The 9,505-nt window shown below is 45.8% G+C and overlaps 1 long non-coding RNA gene across 11 annotated transcripts; it reads right to left on the reverse strand.

The window, feature by feature from the left end:
* Window positions 1-177: 177 nt before the first annotated feature.
* Window positions 178-9,485, reverse strand: LOC143441950 (uncharacterized). 11 transcript variants are annotated; one of them, XR_013109747.1, is made up of 4 exons: window positions 3,737-9,365; window positions 3,497-3,612; window positions 2,902-3,079; window positions 178-326 (listed from the first exon to the last, which is right to left on the reverse strand). It is a non-coding gene; the product is annotated as an uncharacterized LOC143441950 (long non-coding RNA). The 11 variants fall into 11 exon arrangements; XR_013109744.1 differs by having other exon boundaries at window positions 2,902-3,398; XR_013109742.1 differs by having other exon boundaries at window positions 2,902-7,579; window positions 9,344-9,485.
* Between the last annotated feature and the right edge of the window lie 20 nt (window positions 9,486-9,505).

Below are 9,505 nucleotides of genomic sequence, written 5' to 3' on the forward strand. Positions count from 1 at the left end.
AGAAACACGCAAACCAGAAACTGGTGTTGAATTATGAAGGTTCATGAGTCATACCAATGAAGGCGACACTGAGTAGACTCTGCTCTGCTCTTGGGGTTTGCCAGTAGCCACTGTGTTTCCTTTCCAGTAAAGCAGTCTGAGTGGGCATGCACAGAGAAGCAGATAAGAAATATCTTTTCACACTTTGAAAGGGGAGCTTAACAACTCCATGTTGTGATCTTCTTCAGGTGACACTGGCTTGCCCAAGAAAGAGACGGAAGGTTCCAGAGATGTCTACTCAGTTTATATAGCATGCACACCAAGCCAGGCTCTGTGCCAGCAGCTGCCTACAACATATGTGACAAAGTCATACTTTCATACCACTTATATTCTTATGACAAAGTTTCCAGGGAAAGGAAGAATACAAAAGCATAGACCATACCAACTGAGCTCTGTACTGATTTCCTGTAAGCTTATTTATAATAGTAAGTTCTTTTACCTTCGCACAGGGAACAGGACAAAGTCTGTATACCGATGGCTTGTAACCACTCTGTATATGGGAATATCCTCTGTCTGCATCTATACTTCTAATAGGACTTAAATGATTGACAACACTGAATATGCTAATTAATTGTGTTCCATAATTCAATGAAATATTATGGAAGCCAGGGAAATGGGGTTGTTTCTCAAAACATGAAGCTGAATGCATAGGAAAGACTTGATAAAAGAACAACATAGAAGGCTACAGAATCTCCAGCATGCAGACACCTGTTTGTAATCCCAGAATTAGAAAGGCTGAGGTAAGAGGATTGTAAGTCTGAGCCTAGCCTGGGGTATGTAGTGAGAGCTTGCTTCAAGAACAACAACAACAAAATAAATAAAAGAAAAACAACGTGTGGATGTGTGTACCTTTATCCTTATCACCGTCCCCTACTGGCAAGGTCCCTCCCTAAACCCTCATTTTCTCAGCTAGTCTGGGAGTGTTGAGCCCCAGCAAACCCACAGTTACAAGCATGCACGGGGACCCCTGACCTGGTATATGGGTGCTGGCATTTAAACTCTAGTCTTCATGATTGCACAGGAAGCATCCTTAAGTGCTGAGTTGTCTTTCCAGCCCCTGTCTTTTCTTTTTAAATATGATCTTAAACTGAGCATTCCCAGGATTGTATGGCTTGAACTGAACATGCTCAGGAACCCTTCTACACCTTTCAAATGGCTTTCTGTGTGAATATGTTTGACCTCCTTACATAAAAGCCCTGTGCTTTCTTTTTTTTTTTCTTTTTTTTTTGTTTTGTTTTGTTTTGTTTTGTTTTGTTTTGTTTTTTTCGAGACAGGGTTTCTCTGTGTAGTCCTGGCTGTCCTGGAACTCACTCTGTAGACCAGGCTGGCCTCGAACTCAGAAATCCGCCTGCCTCTGCCTCCCAAGTGCTGGGATTAAAGGCGTGTGCCACCACCGCCCGGCTAGCCCTGTGCTTTCTACGTTGAAAAAGGATATTACTTTGGAAACAAATTCTATGCCATTTTTATGGCAGGTAATAGAACATTTCTGCTCTTGGATATACTTGTTTTTTGGCTTTTCATGTACTAAGATGCAAACCCATTATATTTGGCTACAGAAGCCAGCATACTTGTGGCATATGGAGGCACATCCTGGCATTTTTTAAAATTTAGTATTAATAGTGTAAGACAGGCACAGATTTTTTGAAAGGCTTCCAGATCATTTGAAACTGAAGTCTAGATTGAGAATTGCCAACGCAGTGTGTGTGTGTGTGTGTGTGTGTGTGTGTGTGAGAGAGAGAGAGAGAGAGAGAGTCTCTGTATAAGTTTATATTATCCATTGGTTCCCCTAACAAGGTATTGATACACACTAGTGTCCTCTGACAGTCTTATTAGAGAGCCCAACCCCCTAAGATGTAGCTATCACATTCCTGATTATTCATATCATATCTGAGCATGGAGGGTTTTCTTACTTGCTTATGCAAAGACCACCAATTGGATTTTAATAACCATCAAATAACAAATATAAATGGTGCCTGTTGATATTTAAGATATAGTATTGAGTAAACAGAATTAGAAGCATCTCCTTGCTTCTATGAGCAGCATGCGACTACCAGTTTGGGCCTGGAAAACTTTCTCTAAGACTCCAGGTACTAAGTAGTTTAAGCATTATGGAACCTATAACTGCAAGTCATAACTGCACTCCTAAGACTTGTTGTAGAGTAGGAGAGGTTGGCACATGTACCAGCTTGGACCTGCAGTTTTAGAAATGGCAGATTTTTATAGTGCAAGCATGGCGGTCAACATTTGTGCTATTCTCAACTTTGGTTACGGAATCTGTAAAATGGTGGCTAGTGGTTAAAGCAAGAGACCCATAAACATGGCCGTGTTGTGTATTAGTTCATAGCAGCTATGGTTACTTGCAGAAGATCAAGCCAGTCAAAACTCCAGCACAGAGGGGGAGGGGCTTCTAAAGTCTCACCCATATCAGAAAAGCTATTGGCAGTCGATGCCAGCTGAGGAAGGAAGAATTAGTCTCCTTCGGGTTGTAGTTGCTGGCAGGCTGCTTATGACCCAGTAGATAGCCACACACTCATGTGCTATGAACTAATTGAACTCAGGGTTATTCATACAAAATAAAAAGAGGGTATGCAGCTGGGAGGGAGGTAGGGTCGGGACACTGGAGGGGACTGGAGAGAGACAGTGGTAGATGCACACAGTCAGTATACCCTAGTTTGCTTTCTTTGCTGTGGTAAAACATTGACCAAAACTAGCTTGAGGGGGATGGTTATCTGGCTTATGGGTTAAAGTCCATCTTTGAGGAGAACAACGGCAGGAACTGAAGCAGAGATCATGGAAGGACATTGCTCACTGGCTTGCTTGTCTAGCTTGTTCAGTTTCCTTTGTTATGCAGCCCAGACTCACCTGCCCAGGAATGGTCCTGCCCACAGTGGTCTAGGTCCTTCCATGTCAATTAACAATCAAGAAAATAGCCGACAGATATTCCCAGTGGCTGGTCCAATGGTGCCAATTCCTTAATTGATGTTCTGTCTTTTCAGGTATGTCGAGTTGACAACTGAAATTGACCATGTCATTGTATAAACTGTCAAGGAACAAAAGAAAATACTACTATACAAGGAAGAGAAACAAACATGTGTCTATTAACATGTGGGCAAAGGAATATGACTGTTTGGTGTATGCTATTTTTACAGGTCACTTCTTTTATGGTGGTCAGAGGAGCAGGTGCCCCATACAGGATCTCAAAAGGAGTTAAGTTAAACCTTGAAGGGGTGTTTCTAACCCTAAAAAATGCCAAGGGAAGGAGCACCACCCAATCTGTACCGTTAGTCTCCGTGGACAATTTAGTCAAGGTCTCTTTTAAAGTTCTATTCATTCTTTCTACCTGACCTGAGCTTTGGGATCTGTAAATGCAATGAAGTTTCCAATCAATCCCCAGATATTTGGCCACTCCCTGACTTACCTGGGCAATGAAGGCAGGCCCATTGTTTGAGGCAATTACCTTAGGTACCCCGAACCGTGGAAAGATTTCCTCTAGGATCTTTTTCACCACCACCATTGCCGTCTCTTTCTTTGTTGGGAAAGCCTCCACCCAGCCGGAAAAGGTATCTACAAACACTAAGAGATACTTATTACCATATCTGGCAGGCTTGATCTCTATGAAATCCACTTCCCAATAGGCTCCTGGTCTATTCCCTCAGAGGCGTTTGCCAGGTTCAACCTTGGTTCGGCAGGCATTTACCTTTTGACAGGGTACACTTGCATGTACGATATCCTCAACCAACTGTGTTGGCCCAAGTACGTGGAATTTGGTGTTTAACATGATAGCCACAAGTTTCTTAACTCCCAGGTGGGTCCACTGGTGCATCCGCTTTACCATCTCCTCTGCCTCTCTCTGGGGCAGAATTATCTTCCCAGCCAGGGTTTTCCACGCTCCCAAGTCCTTATCAAACTCCTTTTCAGCTTTAGTCATTAAGGCCAAATCTTGGGCCATATATAGAAATGGAGGTGTGGGTTCAGTTTTACTTTCTGTCATAGTCATGGCAAAAATGGTTTCACCTACTACTCTCCTAGCTTCTCTGTCAGCCATGCTATTTCCCTTTGCGACCACCAAGGTCTCTTTTTGGTGGCCAGGGCAGTAGATGATACTCACTTTAGAGGGCAGGTATAGTGCCCCAAGTAGTTCTAAAATCTCAGTCTTATTTTTAATTTCTTTTCTAGCTGACGTGAGGAGGCCTCGTTGCTGGTAGATAGCCCCAAGAACGTGAGCCGTAGCGAAGGCATATCTACTATCTGTGTAAATATTAGCGTTCTTGTCTTCTCCCAATTCTAGGGCTTTTGTTAGCGATATCAGCTCAGCCCTCTGGGCAGAGGTACCTTCAGGTAGTGCCTGCGCCCATATTATCTTTTGTCCATCTACCATTGCGGCCCCAGCCTTCCTTTTCCCATTTTTGAGGTAGCTGCTACCATCAGTATACCAGGTTACCTCTGCATTTGCCAGAGGCTGATCACGCAAGTCCTTTCACCAGCTGGGTGCCTCCGCAAGAACCTGTTGGCAGTCATGGGCTGGTGCTCTGATTTTCGAGTCCAGCAGCAAGGTAGCTGGGTTCAGCCCAGTGGCCCGAGTGAAACTTATCTTGTCTGAATTTAGTAACAAAGTCTGGTAGTGAGTCATTTGGGTGTTGGTGAGCCAATGATCGGGAGGCTGGCAGACCACGCTCTCTAATGCATGAGGAGCGGTCACCACCAAATCTTGCCCCAGGGTTAGCTTGTCAGTGTCTTTGACTAGGGTCGAAACTGCTGCTACAATTGACAGGCATGCAGGCCACCCAGCTGCTACAGAGTCTAATTTCTTTGAGAGGTATGCCATTGGTCTTTTCCAGGGCCCCAGCTTCTGCATTAGGACCCCTTTTGCTACCTCTCCATTTTCTGCCATGTACAAGTGGAAGGACTTGGACACGTCAGGAAGTCCCAGGGCAGGGGCAGACATTAAAGTCGTCTTGATGGAGTCAAAAGCAGCCTGCTCTTTTTCTCCCCACTCAAAAGGCCTATCACTTGTAGTCAATGGAGAGAAGGGTGCCACCATCTTGGTTGAACCCCGGGATCCATAATCGACAGAATCCTGCAGTCCCCAGGAATTCCCTTACTTGTTTAGCATTTGAGGAAAGGGGGATGTGAAACACAGTCTCTTTTCTCGCCTCTGACAGCCATCGCTTTCCATCTTTGAGCAGATACCCTAAGTAACTGACCTGTTTTCTGCAGATCTGGGCCTTGTTGGCAGAGGCTCTGTAACCCAGTTTTTCCAGTTTGGTTACTAACCAACCGACAAGTTCCATCGAGGCATGTGTCTCCATTAGGAGCAGCCAGAGGAATGTCATCTAAGAATTGAAGAAGGGTTACCTGGGGGTTCTCTTGTCTGAATGGGGCAAGGTCCTGGTGTAGAGCTTTATCAAAGATGGTAGGGGAGCTTTTGAACCCCTGTGGAAGCCGAGTCCATGTTAATTGTCCAGATATTTCTGATCCTGGGTCCTTCCATTTGAAAGTGAAGATGGGTTGACTTCTCGGACTTAGCTGGAGGCAGAAAAAGGCAACTTTAAGATCCAGTACAGTGTACCAAGTTCTTTCTGGGAGAAGAGAGCTCAACAAATATATATGTTTGGTACTGTGGGATGTAAGTCTGTCACCTGTTTGTTTACCTCACGGAGATCTTGCACTGGTCGGCAGTCGTTGGTGCCTGGCTTTCCGTGCTGGAAGCAGAGGCGTGTTCCATGCTGACGCATTTTTTAAGTATTCCCAGATCTAGCAGCCTGAGGATATGAAGTCTGATTCCATCTCGGGCTTCTTTGCTCATTGGATATTGACGGACTGCCACTGGAGTGGCTTTCAGCTCTACGTGGACCATGGACCGTCAGCTGGTTTCTAGCCTCATCTATGCCTGTGGTTTCTGCCCATGCCTGGTTTAACCACCAGTCTCCAGGGTTATCTTTCGGGTGATCAAAGAGGTGGTATTCATCCTTGAGTTTCACAGCCAACACATGTAATGCATTTCCTTGTCTATCTTTTACCTGAGAGCCCTCTGGGAGAAAATGAATCTGAGCTCTGATCTTTGCAAGCAGGTCCCTGTCCAGGAGAGGGTAGGGGCACTCTGGAATGACTAAGAACAAGTGGGATACCTGGCCCATGCCAAGGTCCACTGTCCTTTGGGTCGTCCATGAATATTGCTTATTGCCTGGACCCACAATCTCTTATTAGACAATGGGCCCATAGTTTGTAGAAGGACTGAATGTTGAGCCCTGGTATTCACCAGGAACTGGGTGGGCTTCTCCTACACTCTCAGGGTTACCCTGGGCTCTGGAAGGGGGTCAGAGCCCTGTCTTCCCTAGTCACTGTCTTTACCCAGGGCCAATATTTTGTGGTCTGGGGCTTCCTCTTGGATTTGGCAGGGCCTATCCCCCTTTTTCCTCAGGCAACCCCTTTCCCAGTGCCCCTTCTTTTTGCTATAGGCACACTGATCCCTATTTAAAGGCCTCCTTCAGTTGCCTGGTACTCTCTCACCTGGCTCTCAACTTTCTTTAACTACTGTGGCCAAAATTCTAGTCAAATTCTTTTTCCCTCCAATTCCCTAGCTTCCTGCTCTTTCTGCTTTCTCTTTTCTTTTTCTTCTTCAGTCTCTCTGTTATAGAATACTTCCTCAGCTGCCTGCACCAAATCCCTCAACGACTTGTCTTGTAATCCATCTAACTTCTGTAGTTTTTTTTTTTTAATATCACTGGCTGATTGGTCAATAAAGGCTACTGTCCCTGTAGCTTTATGTTCATCAGACATTGAATCATAGGGCATAATCGGTGAAAAGCCTCCATCAGCCATTCTAGGAAAGCTGAAGGAGATTCAGTAGGACCTTAAATCGTCTCCTTTACCTTGGCCAAATTAGTAGGGTGCCGTGCAGCCCCTCGGAGACCTGCCATCAGAGTCGGATGGTAAATTTTGAGGTGCTCCCTACCATTCACTGTGTTGAAATCCCAATCTGGTCTGGTCAGTGGGAAGGCTGCATCTATCTCATTTTGTAGCGGGTGGGCCTTCCATCTCTCCCAGGAATGTGTTTCCTGGCTTCCAAGAGGATACACTGTCTCTCCTCGGTAGTGAAAAGTATCTGTAAGAGCTGCTGACAGTCATTCCGAGTGGGCTGATGTGAGAAAAGGAGGAAATCAATTAGGCTGATCAGAGGGTCCTCAGAAAAAGGAGGGTTATGAGTCCTCCAGTTATAGAGATCTATGGATGAAAAAGGCCAATACTGGAAAAACTGGTCGCCCTGATTGTCAGGGGGTCCACAAGCCTGCAGAGGCAGGACAGTGATTTCAGAAGTCACTGCCCTCTTACTCCGACTTCCAGCAGCCGGACCCTCTTGGCTTCCCTCCGCCAGAGGAATCGGGGAGCGGAGGGTTCCACCCAGGCGGTATTCCCTTGCACTGTCATGGCAGCGTTTCCCGGCTCTGCTAGAGCTGAGCTTCCCTGTCCCGCTGCGTGGCTACACTTCCCGGCTCTGCTGCTGGAGCCGAGCTTCTCTGTTCTGCAGCTGCCGGGAGCACTGGTGGGTAAGAAGGAGGAGGATATAATAAGAGGTGGTCAGCATCTGAGGCGGTTAAGATCTTTTCTCTCACAAAATGTGAGGCCTTCATCTTCTCATCTCTGTCTTTCAGTGCAAACACCTCAGTCCTCAGTGGGCCTGAAAGTGAAACAAATGGGCGGACCCATGGGGGAGGAGAGAGGACCAAATTTTCCCAGCCAGTTATGTAGGGGATCTGGTCTGGATGTCCACTGGGACCCCTCTGAAAAATTCTTCCTTTAACCTGTCTAACCTTCTCTAGAAAGGATCCCTCCGGTGGCCATCCGGTTTGGAAAGATGGCCGTTCTGAGGTACACAAGGTCTGCCATCTCTGCTTCTTCACTCCTACAGACAGATTATGAGCTCTAGTCTTAACTTCAGTCCAGTGATTGAGAGTCAAAGATAATGGGGTGGATAATGTCTGTCCCGTGGTCAAAATGGTCCGTCAGTCCAACACAACACCACAAACAATAAACGACACAGACAGAATTAGACACAGACACACTGCCACGAGAGCACAACAGATGCCGGCTACCAAACTACTTTCAGATGGAGATAGGGTCGTTTCTGACCTTATCTCCCAAACAGGCTTTGATGTGTCCACCAAAGCCTCATGGCCTGCAAAGTGCGGGTACTTTTACCCTCTCCTGTTGCTCCCACTACCCCAAATTCCCTTCTCAGAACTCAGAACCTGACCCTGCCCCAGGGTCGCAAACAGACTGCTCTCCATGGCTAACCCAGTTCTTGTTCCTGCCATGAGCATAAAAACCAAGCTACACAGACAGTGGCCCCTGCCACTGGCATACAGACACAGCACACAGATACATAGACAGAGGTTGCTACACAAAAACCTTGCTCGAGTGAATAAACCTCTGACCCTGGACCATGGGGTCTGAAAGAGCGAATCTCGGTGGGACCTCCAAGATCCAAAACCACAGGACGCACTCCCCCAGAGGTACTCACGGACGGGACTCGCTGCAATCACATGAGGTTTACTGATGAATTAATAATGGCCGGCCCACAGGGGCCCTTCTGCTCGCAGGTGAGAAGGAACCCCGAACTGAGGCAAAGGGTGGTTTATATACAGAGTTTACAAGGACAGTTAATTGCGTCTTGGACAATATTTAAAAAATTTTCAAACAGCCGTTCCCAAGCCTAGTTTCCTGTTCCCAGGCTGGGTTCCTAAGTAACTCAAATTTACACCTTTTTCTTTATAATCCAGAGGAATTCGTTTAAGTGGCTTTTGTTTATCCAGGTATATTGTATTAAGGGCTCATCTCCCTTATCTTGGGCCCTTTCCTCTGGAATGTACTCTTCCTGGGATGTGCCTTGGGGGCAGCTAATATTTGGGTGTAAATCAAAATTCCAAACCTAAGAATCCTTCATGCTGTGACCTAAAATTATATTCTTACATTTAATTTTAAGCTCACGCTGAGATTAGAAATTATATTCTTACATCAGCTGGGTGCTTTCTCTGCCTGTCTAAGCTAGTAGGTTTTCATCCCAGCATCTGGCTCCTGAGTCTTCATTCGTAAAATTGAACAGCTGGGATTTTTTTTTTAAAAAAAAGTTTTTAAAAACAATCAAACAAAACAAACATTTTATTGACTTTTTGTGAGTTTCACACCATGCACCCCAGTCTCATTCATCTCCCTGTCCCCTCATAATCACTGTCTGCCCTTATAACTTCCCCTCAAATAAAAACACACAAAACAAACAAAATAAATAAAACAAAGTATAGAAAACCTCCTATCATAGACGCTGTAGTGTCGCAGTGTGTCCCTCAGTGCATCCCTCTCTCCACAAATCTTCACTTGCAGATGTTCATGGCTGTGAGTCACTGGTGCCGTTGGAGGCCTCTGGCTTCATTTTGGATCCTCACTGAGACTCCTCCCGGTTATCCTGTTA

This window comes from Arvicanthis niloticus, chromosome 4 (genome assembly GCF_011762505.2).
Source record: "Arvicanthis niloticus isolate mArvNil1 chromosome 4, mArvNil1.pat.X, whole genome shotgun sequence".
NCBI lineage: Eukaryota > Metazoa > Chordata > Mammalia > Rodentia > Muridae > Arvicanthis > Arvicanthis niloticus.